Below are 7,465 nucleotides of genomic sequence, written 5' to 3' on the forward strand. Positions count from 1 at the left end.
TTAAAAAAAAAAAAAAAAAAAACTTGAAAAAAAGCATCATTGTCCCTAAAAGAACTCTCAGTGTCAGATCTGTGTCACCTTCTTAGACGATGAATGCAATTAGGACCCTAGGGATTAGACCCCTGGCTTCTCCCAGGCAGGGAGGAGTGGCCAGAGACCCTCAGAGGAGGAGAGAAACAGCCAGAGGACTCCCTGGGTGCCAGATGATGAGCAGGGTGGGCTGTGGGCTGCAAGCTCCCTCCTTGCAACCCCAAGCTCTGAGCCTGTGCCCTCTGGCTCAGGAACCACCAACACCCTATGGGACTGAGATGTCATCTGAGAATATTTTAGCCCAAGAAGCTTCCCAAGGGAGTCACTGTGGTCCCTTGAGCCCGGCACAGGAGTGAGCTGGACAGACCAGGTATCCACCAGCAAATATGTGGTCCCAGGGCAGACTTTGTCCAAGGGGCACACAGACCATGGCCCCCTCAAATATGCAGAACTCAGGGGATGCTGAAGGGCTTTGCTGGCCCCATGCCCAAGTCCCACACTGCAACTCCAAGTCTGCATTTGCAAGGAATGAGGCAAGTGTAACATCCTGGGAAAAGGACATTCTGTGTCTGTTTCATTGCTTTGCAACCAAGTCTACAATAAGAACCTTCCTGTCCTGCTCAGACTCATCCTGCAGCGTTTCTCCCTAGTCCTTAGATCTTCTGCGACAATGCATCATGTCCCTCTTCTGATCCAACTTCTGTTGCTATTACAAAATAGCTAAGGCTGGGAACTTACGAAGACCCCAGGTTTATTATTCAGCTAGCTGTCCCCACCCTCACAGGTAAGCCAGACCATGTGTGTCCATGTGCCCCACTGGCTCAGGCCCCCCATGTGCCCCTGACAGTCAATATTCAGAGGCCTGTCTGGCACAGCAGGTGTACCAGCATCAGCACCAGCACTTGCAAGGTTTGCTCTAGACTCCCTACCTAGCACGTCTGGCTCCTGTTCCTCGCACTGAGTCAGCCCTCCTGTGTGCAGGAGGATCTCGCCAGAGCTTCACTCCCCTCCTCCATCGCTGTGGAAAGTTACTGTGAACAGAAGGCCCTGTTGCCAGCTTTAGCACACGCGCCGGCTCAGAGGAGTCTAGCCCAGCTTGTCTGCAAGCCATAGCAGCCACACCAGACAACCTCCACTCCCAACCTCCCCCACCAAATCCTCAGAGCAGATGCTCGTGGGCACCCTGCACCCGTTGGATGGCAAGAAGGGCTGAGATGTTCCTTGCTGCTCTAGGGGAAGGGGCCGGGCACAGCTGAGGAAGCTCCTATGAATGCATGCCTGCCAAGGAGCCGCTTCTTCGGGGACAGTGGGGCCACGAGAGCGCTCCTGACTCTGCCTGGACACGGCACCCTGCAGGCAGGATCAGCTGCTCTGCTCCACTCGGCGCAGTTCCACTTTCTGCAATTTCACTTGCCCAAGGTCAACCACAGTCTGAAAAGACTACATGGAAACTTCCAGAGATAAACAATTCCCAAGTGTTGTGATGAAATCTCACACCATCTTTTTCTGCATCCAGCCCTGGACAGGAATCAACGCTTCGGTCAGTTTTCATGAGGTGTGAGGAGTCTTCCAACAGCTCACAGAAAAACATGAAATGAAAAAACTAAGCAGAGGGCCCGGTGCGGTGGCCTGGCGATTGAAGTCCTCGTCTTGCACACACTGGGATCCCATATGGGCACCGGTTCTAATCCCGGCAGTCCCACTTCCCATCCAGCTCCCTGCTTGTGGCCTGGGAAAGCAGTCGAGGACAGCCCAAGACCTTGGGACCCTGCACCCGCACAGGAGACCCCGAAGAGGTTCCAGGCTCCTGGCTTCAGATTGGCAGCTCTAGCCAATGCAGCCGCTTGGAAAGTGAATCATTGGATGGAGGATTTTCCTCTCTGTCTCTCCTCTCTGTGGATCTGACATTCTATTAAAAATAAAATAAATCTTTAAAAAAAACTATGCAGAGATTTTTTTTAAATGTTTTCATCAAGTTAAACTTATGTTTGGGGGCCAACGTTATGGGTTAAGACACTACCTGTTAGCGTCAGCATTCTATATGAGCACCAGTTCAAGTCCCAGCTGCTTCACTTTTGATCCAGCTTCCCACTAATCCACCTGGAAGGCAACAAAGGTGGCCTAGGTGTGGAGCCTCCTGCTCCCACATGACATGCCAGGATGGGAACCCTAAAGGTTCCCAGTTTCAGCCAGGCCCTACCCACTTGGAGAGTTGAACCAGTAGATGGAAGTCCTGGACAGGAACCAACCCTTCGGCCAGAGTTTCCATGCAGTAGTTGGAAGATTTCAATCTCTCTCTCTCTCTCTCTCTCTCTCTCTCTCTCTCTCTCTCTCTCTCTCTCTTTCCCCCTTCCTTCTCCCTTACAGACCCACTCATGATGGGCATCTCTCGTGTGGGACTGCCTTCACTCATGCATGCATATAAATAAATCCTCACTTGCCAACAAATCTTGTTCTCATTTGTCACTGTACATGGATGCCTCTGACTTGAATTCCTATCTTTGTGGCAGTAAGAACCTGGATTACAGACCAAGATACTTAGTCCCGTCTCAGTTTTGCACAGGTGTTTAAACGACCATCAGCGTATCCAGGGACTGGATTTGGGAGCAGGCAGCAGGTGTGGGTTCAAAGCCCAGGCAGGATCTCCTGGGAGAAAAGAAGTGGCGGGGCAGGAAGATGATGGGGACAACGGCTTCAGGGTACACTTGGGATAAGGGCAACAGGATTCACTGATGGAAGGAGAGAGGGCTCAAACAGGGTTCCTGGGGCGATGACTGGTGCCACCTGCTGAGGAGGGGTCAGCCTCCACTGCCAGTGAATCCGGCTGAGCCCAGGGCATGGCCACGCTCCACCTTCAGCACTGAATTACACTATGCTCTGTGCATGGGGCCACTGCTGTTGGCAAGGCTCAAATCACCAAGCTGATGCCCTTCTGCACATCCTGTCCATGGCAGCCAGCATCCCCAGGAACATGCTCAACATAACCATGAAGAAGAACGGGCAGGGACAAGCACAGACCACCCAAACACCTGCACCCTGTTCAGGGCCTCAGCATACACTGGGAAGACCCAGGCCAGGTACTTCCAGAATGTGTTGCCTTTTTGCTTTTTAAAAAAGTTGATTTGAAAGAAAGTGAGAGAGAAAGGGAGGAAAGAGCCCATTCGGGTGCTGCTGCCTTGACCTGCCCAGACTGTTGTGGATTCCTTTACTCGTGAGTGATGGCGGGTGCCATGGTCACACCTAGCTTAGTCCATCGCAAACCCAGCTTATGAGCTAACCAGGGGGACTTGTATTTCCACAGGGTTAGGCCCATACAACCCCACAGAGTCTACCCCCAGACCAGTTTCTCTCACGTGCTGGATAGTGTCTTGACCCTGCCAAATGTGACCACTCCACCACTCCATCACCCAGTTGGGTAATGGTACCAAACCCTGCCAAACAGGCCCCCATCCATAGCTTTGGTGTGGACTGGTGTGAGGCCGTCAGTGATGCTCTATGCTAACAGCCCATCTCTGGATTCCTAATTGGGCTGGTGAATCAGTCTAACCCAAATTATCTTATGGATACTTCCCTCCAAACCATCTGGTCTCGGTCCCCACGCATGCCTGAAACTTTCATGACCCTGTCACTGGGAATCACCCAAAATTCACCTCTCACCTGCACTAAAACTGGCCTTAGTCATGGGTGTCCCCAGGCGGCAACTACATATCTTAAAAACCCCAGAGTTCGCTGCCGGGCAGCCAGCAGGCAAAGCTTGGCACCACTTGGTACACTGGCCGTCCAAGGCCAAGGAAGGACTCGTTCACTGCCTTCCAGCAGCATCTTTGGCTTGAGTCCCCAGCATTGGTCCAACCTGGCAGGGGCACCCCCTACAGCTGCCACACTGCAGGGAGCTGCAGTTGCCCCCAACCCCAAGGCTCGAACCCCTGAAATGACTTATTTAATGGATATGAAGATCTTTAAAAACTAGTGGAACATCAGCCCGAAGGATGAGAGGAGAATTAACCAAACGGGCATGTAGCCTGGTGGTTCTGATGCCTGCATCCTGCAGCAGACAGCCTGGGATCAATGCCTGGTCTCAGCTTCTGGTTCTGGAGTCTTGTTAACTAGACCCTGGTGGGGCAGCTGTGATAACTCAGGTAGAGGGATTCCCTTCTATAGTGCACATGTGTAGCTTCCATGGAGCCTGGGCTCTCAGCCGCAGTGCCAGTCTGCCCCAGGGGCTGCAGCACTAGGGGCTTGATGCAGCCTGGGCTCCCAGCTGCAGTGCCAACCCTGCCACAGGGGCCACAGCACATGTGGAATAGGACTTGCACTGTCATTGTTTCATGCACTCTCTGCCTGTCTCTCTGCTCTCAAGTAAATAAATGCATAGAAATTCAAATAAAAAAGGAAATCGGTGGGACAAGTTAGGAAGACTAGAAGGACATCACACATTTCCCTGGAAAGGGCCTGTAGGGGATCTTCCCAACAAGTCCTGTGGAGATTATGACCTTTGACCTCTGCCTCACTCCGTTCCAGGCATATTGGGGGCATATGTGTGCAACACAAACCACAGAGCTTTTAAAAGGTACTAAAGGGTATCTTCAAAAGTGGACAAAGACTTAATTTTAAAGTCTTCTAAATGTATTTTTTTTAATTTGAAAGGTCAAGAGACAGAAATCACACATCCCCCAAAGCCTGCAGCAGCGTGGGAGGAGGCCAGGCTGGTGCCAGGAGCGGGAACTTAGCCAGAGTCTCCCACATAGGTGGCAGGGACCCAGAAAACTGGCCTTGGAAGAAGAGCCAGAATTCTGATATGGGATGCTGGCATCCCACATGGGCTCTCAAGCACTGTATTGAACTGCTGCCTCTCCCCTCCAAGTACTGTTTCAACTGGACCTAAAAACACACCAAGCATCAAAGAAAATACTGAGAAATATCTACTGCACTAAAATGCAAAACTTAGTTCACCAAAAGAGACCACTGAGAAGGCAAATAGCAGGGCTGGTGCAATGGCTCAATCGGCAAAACCTTTGCCTACAAGCGTTGGCATTCCATATGAGCAGTGGTTTGTATCTCGGCTGCTCTGCTTCCTATCCAGCTCCCTGTTTATTGCCTGGGAGCGCAGAGGAGGATGGCCCAAAGCCTTGGAATCCTGCACCCATGTGGGAGAATCAGAAGAAGCTCCTAGTTCCTGGCTCCAGACAGGCTCAGCTCTGGCCATTGCGACCATCTGGGGAGAGAACCAGCAGGTGGAAGATCTTTCTGCCTCCCCTTCTCTCTATAAATCTGTCTTCCAAACAAAAATAAATAAGTCTTTAAAAAAGAGGAAACAGTGACTAGCAACAAGACCAAGCGACAGTGTTAGAAAGAGTGCAGAGACAATACAAGTAGTAAGATGAGCAAGAGCATGGTTACCACAGCAGCGGTGCCAGGACAGCCAAAGCCGTGCCTGGCAAGGAGCCAATGGAGGAAGGTCTGACTTCAGTGTCAGCTCAGCAGCCCTGCCTGAAACTGGGTGTTATGGACGTGGAGGTTTGATTTACAACACTCCATTAAGCCAGAGCTCACACATTTTGTGAATTGCCCTCCGTGTACATCATACTGCACAACAGGAAGAAGTAAGGATACAGGTGCAAGTAGTTAACTGAGTGTGGAACACTACAAGGATGAATGGACAGGAGTGGTTTTGGGAATGCGTGGTCATGTTACACACATGAGTCCAAAGACACAGTTTAGTTTCATGGTAGAAAGGACTGGAGGTGATTCTAAACGGTGTCCTAGGAACATCCCCACACAAACGATGACAGAGATTGATGTTGGTTTTCCACAAGATGGCAGCCCAAAGGACGGTTGTGGCATAGAACCGGCCGTGGAAACGGGCGGCGGCTTCCTCTGGGAGTTCCTGAGACAGTGTTTGTGGAAGATGTGGCTTCTTTCATGAAACAGCCTGGAAGTGAGAATGCAGATACAGTACTAAAACACTGGATGAGCAATACCAGAAGTATACATTTCTGAAACTCAACCTTCCTGAAAAGAAAAAAAGGCTAAAGGGTCAGATTCCTGAAATTCAGCAGAATTTGGAAATTCTAAAATACATGCAGAAGAAAAACAGATCTACCAGTTCTCTGGAGACCAGATTTTTACCGGCAGATAACCTGTACCGCAAAGCTTCAGTTCCTGCTACTGACAGAGTGTGCCTGTGGTCAGGGGCTGATGTAATGCCAGAACACAATGTTGATGAAGCTCAAACGTTTCTTGGAAAAGAATTTATCAATAGCCACAAAGAATCCTGATTCTCTTGAGAAAGACCTTGAGTTTCTTCAAGATCAGTTTACTACTACCGAAGTCAGTATGGCCAGAGTTTATCACTGAGATGTCGAAAGAAGAAACAAAGATGATTCTACCAAGAACAAAGGGTAATGCCGACAGACATTTGATTTGTTTTCCAAACATGTTGCTTTAACCATCTTAACGTTTACCCCTGGAGATTGACACAACTGATTGATTCTTAAAATCTAAACACCATTTTATTTATAGAAACAAAATTGGTTTCAAATATTGTTATGAAATTAGCAAGTTTTTCTTGTTTCCCCAAAAATGTTAATAGTGTTTTCATCCTTTTAGCTGAAACGGCTGAAAACTGTGAGGTGTGGTGGGAGCTGAGTGCTGCACACGGGCTGGGACAGTAGACTTCTTTCGTGGTTGATGTTACTTTCGCTGTTGATGTTAATCCGTGTTAGAAGCTGGAAAGGCCATCTGAGCAACTAAACCTGTTTCTCTTCCATAGATGACGCCGACAAGGGCTTCTGTGGCAATTGTCTTCAGTAAGCGCGATTTGAAAAATTATTGCTTAGCCACTCAGTAACATAGGAATTCTGAAATGTTCAAGAAACTGTTACTTGCCTCCCTGTACACTCCGAAAGCTATTGAGACAACACTTTTTGTAACTTCAGAAAGTGTACGGTATCTTTATAATACCAACATGGAAGATGTTGCCCATATGAGACAATACTATACAATCAAAATTCTTGGTTAAAATGATTTTGTATTTCTTGTCAGTTCTAACAGGAATATTAAGGTAAATATATATCTGTAATAGTTGAAGAGTTGGAAGCTTTTCATGCATGATTTAACAACACCTGTAACGTAAAAAAGAAAAAAGTATCTTTGGAAAGACACGGACACTGGAGCAAGAATACAGAAGAATCTGACAGAAGCACAAATGTATTCCGTTTCCATGCAGTAAAAACTGTACTTGTTTCATACTTGCATTTCATATTAAAATATTTATGATAAACGATATTTAAAACAGGAATGTCTCTATCTGACCTTATGCTGTTCCCTAGCGGTAATGGGCAATGCAGATAAGGGTTTTATCAGAGCCACAGGGAACACAGAGCACAAATTGAATGTGAATACAAATAGAAACGTCATTTATAAGCGATAAGAA

At 48.4% G+C, this 7,465-nt stretch overlaps 1 pseudogene; it reads left to right on the forward strand.

Annotated features, from left to right (window-relative positions):
* The first annotated feature begins 5,937 nt into the window (after positions 1–5,937).
* Positions 5,938–6,527, forward strand: LOC101521539 (prefoldin subunit 3-like; annotated as a pseudogene).
* Positions 6,528–7,465: the final 938 nt, after the last annotated feature.

Source organism: Ochotona princeps, chromosome 14 (genome assembly GCF_030435755.1).
Source record: "Ochotona princeps isolate mOchPri1 chromosome 14, mOchPri1.hap1, whole genome shotgun sequence".
Lineage (NCBI taxonomy): Eukaryota > Metazoa > Chordata > Mammalia > Lagomorpha > Ochotonidae > Ochotona > Ochotona princeps.